This window comes from Mytilus edulis, chromosome 7, assembly GCF_963676685.1.
Source record: "Mytilus edulis chromosome 7, xbMytEdul2.2, whole genome shotgun sequence".
Classification (NCBI taxonomy): domain Eukaryota; kingdom Metazoa; phylum Mollusca; class Bivalvia; order Mytilida; family Mytilidae; genus Mytilus; species Mytilus edulis.
Window position 1 is genome coordinate 69,197,598 of NC_092350.1, and position 13,142 is coordinate 69,210,739.

The window sequence follows — 13,142 nt, forward strand, 5'->3', positions numbered from 1 at the left end:
AATCGTGACTTTTTGATATATAAATCGACAGAACAAACGTTCTCGGCCATATTTGTCAAGACACATGCGGTACATGGTCATTGTTGAAGGCCGTACGGTGACCTATGATCACCTATAGTTGTTAATTTCTGTGTCATTTTGGTCTCTTGTGGAGAGTTATCTTATTGACAATCATACCACATTTTCTTTTTTATATATAATTGTCAATGTATAGTTTGATACATCTTTACATTAATGACACACTGCTACAATAACAAAATCATGATATTCTATCGGATTTGTATACTTGTAATGGGAATTTGTAACGATCAGATTTAAAAAAAAACCCAAACACACGTAGTCTCTACTTTCCTATAATTTTCCCTTTCCTGATTTAGATAAGTTTTCTATTTATTCGTAAAGTCTATATCTGTATTCCTGTCAATTTTCGCTTTATTCTAAAAAGTGCATTAACGGTTGACACCAGTATTTTTTATTGATGTTTTCGTTGAGAGCAAATAGATTAAAATGATACTGTAAGTAACCAATGTTTGATTATCTTAAAAATTAATTACTAACTTTAAAGATAAGTGTCAATTTATTTTAAAGTCACCCAGTAAATTAACATGCATAACTGTTAACCCGAATTTATTTCAAAACATTGGCACAGTTTCTGAATGTTTTTTTATGCACAACAATAAGCTGTTATTGTAAAATCAAATATTAAGTTAAGATGACGGTAAATTAACACCTATTTATCACCATCCGACTCGTCTAAGTTTTCTATTTTTAGCTTAATAACATTAACCTTCTTAGCATGTTGCGTAATACTTGCCTGTTTTTTGTCATGTTGGAAAAAACTATCTTTTTACATATCACCATTGCTACATGGATCCATTTACTTTTATCATACATGAGGGTACGCATGTTTAGTTAGCTTCAATTTGACTTACAATGTATTTCAACTAGGCAAACGCTCATTATACTGTATGATTCAAAGTGTTGGTGCGTAATTGAACAGATATTTTCAAACTACACTTATAAAAAAGAATATATCATACAAAAACCGTTGATTCTACAGGAATATACATCGAAGAGAAATCTGTTTAATAACGTCTCGTGGCTGACAAGTCATTCATATAGTGACCAATATGTTTTAAAAAGATGAAAATAAGTACATTCTAAATACTCAGTATGATTAAATGAAAGTCGATGATTTTTCAATTGTATACTCTCAATGTGAATGAGACAGTGTTGAAATATTAGTAGACTTTTGCTCTTTGGTGGGTTTTTGATTCTTTGAAACATTCCCCATTTGTATTCTCAATTTTATTTTGGCATACAAAAGTTTCCTACGAATCTCAATTATGGTTTGCATGAGGCCATAAATATGCAGAGACCTTTGTACTTTAAATTGAAGTTATCGAATCAAAGAACCCTTCTGGAGCTATATATCTGCTTACTATAATTGATAAATATCGGGTTACAAAGGACAGGTTAATCCTCTTACAAGTAAACCATTAGTCTAAGAAAATATAATTTGGATATTAGTCGTAATTTGCTTTACACCACAATTTATAGATATAAGTACCCTTATATGTTATGTTTTTTATATATATATATATATATATATATATATAATGACTGAATAAATAGTCAACGATCAATCTTACAGGGCGATGGATCATGTAATATGATTCTGTACACTACAAAATATAATATATAACAAGTCAAAAAGGGTACAACATCACCATTAAATAACTATAAAATACACAAATATTAGATATTTCGGATAACAGATATCCTTCTTCGGTAATTGCACAATGACAAATGAATCATGTCAATTCAAATTGAGACTCTATCAAAATCTTGATTTATACAATTTAAGCGAACGCTGGAACAATTTTAAAATTTCCAAACACACCGCAAAGACTACAGAAATATGCCAAAAATAAAAATAGTTATTTACGATGTGCCACGTTCAATTATTTTACCTCATTATACAATACTTATTTTTTCAATCAGTATATACTGATATTCGTTTGGGAGGCTTAAATATGTAGTTTCTGTTGTAATTGCCCTACCGTTGTCTAATTTATACCATCCTTGATCGGTTAGGACATTTTTGATTTTTTTGTTTGAGGACTGCCCTCAATGCAGTTATAACATCTCAACTGTCACAACCTTTGGAAATCTAGAGTTGTGCCATTTCACATCGTAAATAACTATTAATGGTGATGTTGTACCCTTTTTTACTTGTTATATATATATATATATATAACTCGTCTAAACATCAACCCAACAATGTTAGATCTGTAAATTTGCTTTCGCAAATTTTTGGCTCTTCCCTCGCCGGGATTCGAACCCATGCTACTGTGATATCGTGACACCAAATCGCCTGCACTGCAGCCGTCCCGCTAGACCACACGACCACCTGGGCTCTCACTAAAAGAGCTTTCGGTGGGCATGTGTTACCTTTCCACGTCAGTTTTAATCTAGCGGCGTACTACAGTACATGATATATAAGGCATGAAGATGTTATTGTTACAGATCAGCTAAATTATCTATAGTAAAGGATCCTACAAATTAATGTAAGATACAGTCACAGAAAATAATTATATTCATAAGTACGTCTGAGTCAGTGACAACCCTACAACAGATGTATCCATCGGATCGCCATCAATGATGGCGATACATGGCTGTGTACATAATGTATATACAACTCGTCTAAACATCAACCCAACAATGTTAGATCTGTAAATTTGCTTTCGCAAATTTTTGGCTCTTCCCTCGCCGGGATTCGAACCCATGCTACTGTGATATCGTGACACCAAATCGCCTGCACTGCAGCCGTCCCGCTAGACCACACGACCACCTGGGCTCTCACTAAAAGAGCTTTCGGTGGGCATGTGTTACCTTTCCACGTCAGTTTTAATCTAGCGGCGTACTACAGTACATGATATATAAGGCATGAAGATGTTATTGTTACAGATCATCTAAATTATCTATAGTAAAGGATCCTACAAATTAATGTAAGATACAGTCACAGAAAATAATTATATACATAAGTACGTCTGAGTCAGTGACAACCCTACAACAGATGTATCCATCGGAACGCCATCAATGATGGTGATACATGGCTGTGTACATAATGTATATACAACTCGTCTAAACATCAACCCAACAATGTAAGATCTGTAAATTTGCTTTCGCAAATTTTTGGTTCTTCCCTCGCCGGGATTCGAACCCATGCTACTGTGATATCGTGACACCAAATCCCCTGCACTGCAGCCGTCCCGCTAGACCACACGACCACCTGGGCTCTCAAAAAAAGAGCTTTCGCTGGCCATGTGTTACCTTTCCACGTCAGTTTTAATCTAGCGGCGTACTACAGTACATGATATATAAGGCATGAAGATGTTATTGTTACAGATCAGCTAAATTATCTATAGTAAAGGATCCTACAAATTAATGTAAGATACAGTCACAGAAAATAATTATATTCATAAGTACGTCTGAGTCAGTGACAACCCTACAACAGATGTATCCATCGGATCGCCATCAATGATGGTGATACATGGCTGTGTACATAATGTATATACAACTCGTCTAAACATCAACCCAACAATGTAAGACCTGTAAATTTGCTTTCGCAAATTTTTGGTTCTTCCCTCGCCGGGATTCGAACCCATGCTACTGTGATATCGTGACACCAAATCTGTTGTAGACACCAATCTGTTGTAGGGTTGTCACTGACTCAGACATATATATATATATAGTTTAATCTTAGTTGTCTCATTGGCAAATATGCCACATCTCCTTATTTTCATAAACATCAAATATGGTGTATTATGCTATTAAACTGTTTAATCATTCGTATATTATTCGGCATTATTTATATTCCTTTGCATTATCAGTATAGTCAGGGTTTTAATTTTTGCAATAAATTAGCATATGTTGTTACTGTTTAGCATACATCTAGTTTTGCTTAGTATGATCCAAAATTGTATCCCTATGTTCGTAGAGTTTACCTCCCTTTGATTGCAAAAGATGCATCCAGGGGAACTAACTGCGCTGCATTTACAACAACGTTTTAGTTGGTTATTCTTAAATATTAGATACATGCTAATTGGTTAATTTACCGTTTCTATCTTTCTATTTACTACCACAACAACGCCAGCACATAAACGAACTTGTAATATACAATCAAGGTTAAAAAAATAGAAAAGGTAAAATACTGTAAAATGTTAAGGACATGGCTATTTCCTAAACAGATCATATATCTAGTATTTGTTTATGTAAAGAAAGCAACTGAAAGAGTCTGGCCAATCTTTGAATTAAGAAGCCGAAGAAAAATAAAAATATGAAGCAACTGTAAGATATAATAGTGTCCTGTGAAAATGTGTCCACCTGGACAGTTTTTCATTGAATTTTGGTATTTAATAATGTCCATTGCCATGAAATATTGTCGCTTAAGTGGACATATTTTTACTGCAAAAACCATGAAATAGTGTTAACCACAGGACAACTTTCATAGAATCTGCAATTAAATTGTGTCCTCCAAGGGAAGTAATACAAAGGTCATTAAAAAGTTTTAATATACTTGAATTTTAATAAAATCTGAACAATTGAAAATTCGGAAACTCGCATGACTGATTAATATACAAATGTTAACAACCATATTATGGTTGGAAATGAATATAGAGACATTAATTCCTTGGAAATATCCAGTTAATGCTAATAACAATGAAAGGAGGAAGTTTGTAAAGTATAAAAATCAAATTTGAGCAACTTTACTATACTTATTATGAGAAGAAGACAAAATAAAATATAGAATTTTGATATAAATAATGTCCATTGTAATAAAATGTTGTCCTGTAAGTGGACAGCAGTTAACAATAGTAGTTATAATTACAGGTATGAAATATGGTCCAACTACAGGACAATATTTATTAGTAGTTAGTGTTTAAATATGTCTATGTCCTTGGAAAATAATACTGAAAAGCATTTTGAACTTAAATCATTATACATGTGCATGTACTTATCAAAAAAATATAAATAAGAAGATAAGGATGGTATACATGTGTACTGATGAAACAACTCTTTTTTCAACGTAACAATGTATTCAAGTTCGCAATTATGCATGTAGGTTACAATACGTATAGTTTACAAGGCGATGAATATCATTTAATACTTTATCATATAAAAAATTGTCCGTGTGGACACATTATCCCTGGACAGAATTATAGAATTAAATAATGTCCACGTTATACCTGAGGACATATTTTACATAGGAAATCGTGTCCATGGACAGTATTTACTATGAAATAATGTCCAGTGGACACTATTTCATGAGGGACACTATAAAAATTCTACACAATTCAACCACTACGAGATGTAGAAAATCGGTCTTTTTTTCCAAATTCCCTTTTTTTAATTTTCGATATCTTATACTATTTATTTCGTATCTGCTAATTCATTTACTGTACTTGCATACAGATTCCCTTATACAAGTGTGTGTGACAATCTGTCCATGATATTAAAACAAGTATGACAATGATTATAGGGAAATCATAGTGCAATGGTTATGTTGACATGATGACTATGTTAAAGGGGCACTAGCTGTCAAATTCATGTTCACCGATTTAATTCAAAATCTCACATTTTATTTATAACAATGTAAAACATTTATCCAAACTATTAAACGTTTAAATAAATAATTTACATTAATATATTGTCTTCTATAAATTTTTATTTTCTCACAACTAAAAAAACCAATTTGTATAAGTATTAGGATTATACATAAATCCACCAGAGACCAACAGATATGGGTTCATCGCATGACCGTCACCAATGAGCTAATCTCATACACTGTATTGAAATTAAGGTAGATAGGGTGTCTTCCTCCATCTTGGATTTTGAAATACTAGAAAACAAGGTCTAGATCTTTGATGAAATGTGCAAATTTTTATAGAAGAAGGTAATTCATGTGTAAGAATTTTCATTATAATATATAAAATGCCATGTTTGATCATATTTATGATTGTATTTAACAAAAATAAGAATTCTTTTGTTTGATTCATTTTTTTCCAACTTTGTCAAATAAGGGGAGGCAACTCAAATGCAAGGGCAGATAATTCAGATAGTGTTACTTTTACAATAGAATGTGTTAGGAATTTACCCTTTTTTACATGTAGCAAGAAAACGAGTCCGGTGACCCCATTTTTTCTTTTTCTTATCTGAAAGCATAATATTGGAGCTATCTTCTCATATTTTATCTCAAAATTCTATGGTGTGGTTTGCATTTTATGGCGGAAAAATAGGTTTTCCATGCATAATCTATACAAAATCTTGACAATTTTGCACAACCCATAGTGTGAAAATAAGTCCGGTGACCCATTCTTTTTATTAAAGATTTTAAACAAGCAGGATATGAACTACATTTTGGCAAATTATTAAAAGATTCTATGGATTATTATTAAGACACCCCATCTACCTTAAGCCATCAATTACAAGTAATTAAATATAAAACAATAACAATAAAGCGAAATTAAAAAAGCACGGTCAGAATATACGTAAATAATAAACTAAACGAAAATAAGAAAACCCAAGGACTTGATATTGAAGTTGGACAGGAACGTCCAAGAACCGGTTTAAAAATATCAACAATACGCTTATATAACTTGGACAGTGTTGGAACAATCGCCGATGTCGGATTTAGGACAATGACTGCTCAATACTTATCTGACATAAAACATACGTCAAGTGCTTGTTTCTAATTGTTCTTACTATAAATATTATCTGAATCAATGTTCGTGATTAATGATTGTAAGCATACTTGTAACATAACATGTCTTTACGTTATAATATTTGGAGTGTCCATAAAAAAGAGATATGTTGGATAACAGTTTCTGCTTTAGAAAGCCTCAATCTGAAAAGTCACATACTTTTGATAAAACGGTTCTAACGCGTGAAAATGCGCTATGTTCAATCTATTTAGAAGTAGAATCAGAATAATTTCACTGATCTGACTTCTGACTTCACCTTGCGTGATTGAGTATTTATAGTACTATTTACACATTTCCTGGGCATTGCCTATTATACTCTAATAAAATAGAGAATGGAAATGGGGAATGTGTCCAAGAGACAACAACCCGACCATAGAAGAAAAGACAACAGAAGGTCACCAACAGGTCTTCAATGAAGCAAAATATTCGCGCACCCGGAGCCGTCCTTCAGATGGCCCCTAAATATTATCTAAACACGAAAGCAGTGCTAGGTTCAGCCTAGTACTATAACCTAGCCTTATAGTACTGAAATGTTAACTGCTTCGACAGTTTACCGTACCCTTTTGGGGTTTTTAAATATTTAGAACTAAATCTCATAGCCTATATCTAATCTATTGAACTGAAATCTTAGGCAAGTATGCTCTCTGTAAATGTGAAAAATCGTATATATATTCGATTCCCGACTGTATCAAACCAAACTCTTGAAAATAGTGTTGCAGACGAATCACAAAGTAGTATACTATATTGTGTACTGATCAGAATATGACTTTATTTTACATCGTAATTGAAAAATGTGTAGATCCTGTCTGAACGTTTAAAACGCGTTGATTTAAAAACAAATATATGCATATCGAATTCATAACAGTGTGGCTATGGACATTGATTGGCGCACTTTAATATCCCATTGATTAGGTGAACGTTCGTCTATAACGCCCATTGCTCACGACGTCCTTAATATAAACATTTAAACCGTGGGGTCACCAAAGGTTCTCAACGCCTATATAAAATAATTCGAAATACTAATCAGGAATTTGTGTTTTGATTTATATTGATTAATTAAACGTCCTTTACTTGTGTTTTTGTTATGTTTCGACAATCAATTTTCATAATAAGATATCGCAAAGCCATGTTCTTTCAGAAAAAAGAATGACTTACTGAATGCATGTATTGATTGATTATCTATTTCGGATTTAACAATTGCGATTGTCGAGTTATGTAATCTTTTAACTTTTATCTGGTCTAATTTTATTTTAGAACGAATGCATAATCCACTTTCAAAAGTTGTGCAAATACGAAACATAAAGACAAAATATACTTCTGCCCTGTCTTTTTCGTACTTGAAAGTTATTGGATAGTAAGAAAGCTATTTGGATTAAACCTTGTGAAATTTGCATGCATTTACGTTATTGTATTGGCAAAATGTATCATTTGGTGTATATAGGAAACTTAAACCGTTCTGCTATACTGCTACGATACTTGTGAAAAACACTTGGCAACAGAAACGCATTCATCTTATCTATATAAAAAATCGACCCAATTTACATAGAAATGGACGTCTTCGTGCATTTGTGATCGCAAATAAAATATGTTCCGGACCTTATGAGTATTTGGACCATACGTGTATGGTTGGACCATATTAGTATACCCTTATGGTCATGATATATGCGTATGGTCCAAATACTCATATGGTCCGGAACACATACATGATATTCTGTGCGTTGTCGGTCGTCTATTATTTTTTTTCTTTTGTTGATGGATTTGACGTCTTTCTGTGAGTGATTATTTGTTCATGACTTAAAACTTACTTGCAAATAATTTAAAAACAAGACTTGATTTATAAAAATGTCCAAACAAACCATGATTTTTTTTAAACATACATCACATCCATTGCAAAAGGCTAAAATTCGCCAGGTCTTTAATTTCAACTAAGTGAGTTGACTAAATTAATGTTGCGGACCATTTTCCAATTTCCATGCGGTATCCCTATTTTTTTTCTCGCTCATCTTTTATGTTTGTTTTTTTTTTCATCCCAAGACCTCTTGGAGCTTTCATTCTATTTTTTGTATTTTGCTAATGGTCGAAGGCCATACGGGGACCTATAGCTTGATAACGCCTGTTGGTCCCTGGAAAGAATGTGTCTGATTGCTTATCACACTTCATATTCTTATTTTAACATGCAGTTATATCTATGATAAGAATGAAAATTGAATTGTCATTGAGACAAAAACCCAACCAAAGAGCAAAAAAAAAAAGAAAAAAAAAGCCCAAGGCAACATGTAGATCTTTCGTATCAAGGGAATTGCTATAAATATATTTATTTCAGGTTAATAGTATTAGGCCATACTCAAGTTATAAAAATAAATAGATCTTGTCGTCAACTTTTGCAACCAGCTTCTATGTTTCTATAATGCACTGTTCATCTTTTTTGGGCTTCGACTTTTCCATTGGACAGACAATTTTGTTTTCGACTGTTTTAAAAAGATGCATTTTTTTACAAAATCATACAAGTAAGGAGTCTCTGGCCTTTGGTAGTGTTGCATGTTAATTAATGTTTGTTTATTTATTTGTTTAGGAAATAAGTATGACGTACATTTTCACTGAACTAGGACACTTTTTATAATAGTTTTTCGATATCGCTCGGGCAAAAATAATCACGAATATAATGCCTACCCATGTTAAAACTACAATAAAGTATAGTTTGCATCAATTTTTTCTTGAACCTACCATTTTTTTTGTCTGTGTTGGGTTTGTGTGGCATTGAAAAAAAAACGGGTATAAACTACACAGTGCAGCTTCCAACAAGAATACAAGATTTATTGATTTTCAAAATGCGACCAAAATTAAAAATTTGCTCGCAGCGGAAAAAATTCAACAGTTTGATTTTCATTGAAATAAAATAATTGTTATGATTTACACACCGTTACTTTTTCCAATATAAATATTCGAACTATTTTGTTTGTTGTTTCCTTTATAAATTTACATCATTTTTAAAAAGACCACGCGTCTTCGATATTTAGAAGACTATAAAAGCGATGTTCATTATCTTTCTTCTGCTGTAAGTTTAATTTAGTTATTTTGTGTCATAATTGCCATCTCGTATGTTTTAAATTTGAATAAAGAAGATTCAGGTTGTCTTATACGTCAATGATACACACACACAAAAAAAAAACGATAACAAATAAAATAAGGTGCAACATTCATTCTCCATGAAAAGAATACATCACATGGATGTAATTTTTGTAAGAAAAATACCAATTTCGTGAGAAGTTGTGTGTTGGACTTGAAGAGCCAAGGCAAACTGACAAATATCTGAATGAACGAATCGATTTATGGTATATAAAAAAAAACAAAGCCCACATGGTTAGCATTGAATAAATAGAAGGCCACTCTTAAATAATCACAACGTAGAAGTTTTTGTTCTCTTAATCAATAAGATATTTTCTGAAATAACGCGGGTCCCTATTAACTTAAAAGTTTTTTTGTTTTTTTTTTACCATGAATAAACTTTTTTTTTTTTATTATTATTTATTGATATCAGCTCTGGACATTAATATTCTTAAAAGTGAAACTGTTGAAAGTGATGGTATAACAATTATTTAAAATAAATTCCTTAAATGATATGTGAAAAGAAAGTTTCATTTTATGTATCAAAATGTGTAACAAATGATTATTTAAATCCCCACTTGAAGGCCTCCGATAGACTGAGTGAGCATAAAATCATCGCCCACGACAAACAAGTTAAAGGTAAACTTTTCAGCACAATTACTAATAAACGTTTTACTGTCGACCACACTGTTATGAATTTCGTTCTATATATCTCAGTAGCATGGGTTCGAATCCCGGCGAGGGAAGAACAAAAAATTTCCGAAAGCAAATTTACAGATCTTACATTGTTGGGTTGATGCTTAGACGTGTTGTATATACAGAATGTACACAGCCATGTATCACCATCACTGCTGATGATCCGATGGATAAATCTGTTGTAGAGTTGTCACTGGTTCAGAAGTACTTATAATATATATATATATATAAAATATAGACCGCTTAACTTCTCTCATAAAGCGAAGGAGAAAAAAACCAAGGAATAATGATGGACTTTAGCATGCCAAGCACCCGCTTTTTTTTTAATCATATGAGAAAGTTGAGCTGTGACTGTTTTGTTTCATAAATGAAAACTAGACAATCTTGCAGAACTATTTGCAAGTTTTAGTAGTCAGTTTATAACAACCGATGACGAAAACACAATTTCCATCCCATTATTACATTTTGACATTATGCATTTCTCCGTATATTCTCTACACCCAGGTTGTCATATATCACAGAATTTCATAATCTGGCTAAAATTAGTTCAAGTTGTTATTGTATGAAAACTATCTTATTTTAATACTGAAATCTATCTTTGTTTTTTATTTAATGTCACACGAGCATATAAAGTTCGAAACCGAGAACTTTTTCTAGAGAACCAATATCATGCATACATGTAAGTATGATTGACAAAAAAATACACCGACTCATTTAACATCAAATCAAAAAGGTCGAATCAAAGGACTATATTCGGAAGGTAACATCAATACGAATAATCCGACATTGATATTTTGACATTGAGACCGAACTTAAAGGTAATATACATTTTGTACAAGTCATGATGACAAGCTCAAAATCATCGTATGTCGTAGGTCTTCTTCAAAAGAAAGTTTTTTTACAAGAACTTCCACACAGGTAAAATGGCAAACACAAATATGCCTACATTCTTTGAAAGGGCAGTTATAAAAGAAAGTATTTTTACTTGAATTATCCTATACAACAGTTGCATGTTGCTTTTGATTTAAGTTCTATTTAACTCTAGATTTTTTTCTTGTATTACAATTGTACCACATCGGTAGTTTCACGGTAAAGAGTTTGTAATTGTCCTATGTACAGGCTTAGGGGTTGTAGGTTTGTTCAAAGAGCAGAGACAAAGTCTTGTATAATAATATCAAGCATTGGGTTCTTTTTCGCACTATAAATGGAGTCATTATTTTAAAATGTCAACTCAGTGTATCGGTCTACATACATTGTAAATCAGACTATCTTCTAAAACCGTTCGCATTAAAATTAGAGTGAACTGTTTGTTGATGTTACGCAGCTATTTAAAAATCTTAATCAATTTTCTCTATAAATATGTATTAAAATAATAAAGATTTTCTTTGTTTATATGAGAACGAACATTTGATATTCTTTGAGGGAGATTATAACACCTGAGTCTTCTGGTCTTGTTATACATGTCTCTGGAAAAAGACCATTTTAGATAAATAAAAGAAAAAGCCGGCTTCGCAAAAGGGGAAAATTGATATTCTCCTCCCGAAATCGTCTACTGCCCCTCTCCAACAATAACATGGTCATCCCCTTAAACAGTACGCAGGAAGAGAAGTTGAAAGAGAACAATTTCGCAATTCCTATGAACGGTTAATAGATCGTTTCATCGTGCAGTGGCAAGTATTACAGATATATTTAGGACGAACCAATTCAACAAACCATATCCATTTCAATGAATATGATATAGAATATTCATTTGTCATAAGAAAACTGGATCTGTCGATATGAGAAGGGAACTTTATCACCGAGTTGTCTACGTATACAAAAAGAAGATGTGATTATGATTGTTAATGAGACAACTCTCCACAAGAGTCCAAAATGACACGGAAATTAACAACTATAGATCACTGTTCGGCCTTCAACAATGAGCAAAGCCCATACAGCATAGTCAGCTATAAAAGGCCCCGAAATGACAATCTAGTACTTTAATGGCCACTAGCGTGTCAAAACTGAGGCTGTGACTGTGGTTCTTTTTCGGCAAAGTGTGTTTAGCTTAGATCTTTAAAAATAGACACACGTTACTTGTTTTCTTGTCGAAGGCCAGTGGTTTTCTCTGGCTTTCTCTACAAATTAATCTTGATTGTCATGGAAATCAAGCGTAACGAAAGTGTCACTAAAACCAGAAAACAACTAATTGTTCATATGATTCTTTTCGTTTACGGGTAAAATGATTTTATTTTAGTTTGAACCATGTATTTGCAAGACATAAGTGCGCACACATTTTTCATCACTTTTTTATACTGATTTTCGGAGAACCCTAATTGTGCGCCTATTCCTAAGAACAGATATACTGTGTTTTTTCCAAAAATATTGAATAAATAATTTTAATTTCGGTGGTCCCCCTTATGGAATATCATATTTGTAAAGTGCTTACACTTTTTTCAAAGTAACAGTCAAAATATTTGCTTACTAGTCCCTTTTTGAAATGGTTTATCATTTTCAGAAAAAATGGGTATTAAACGGATCTATGAATAATATATGGGCAATCGCACCGCAATCCAATCTGTAGAAATCGAGAAA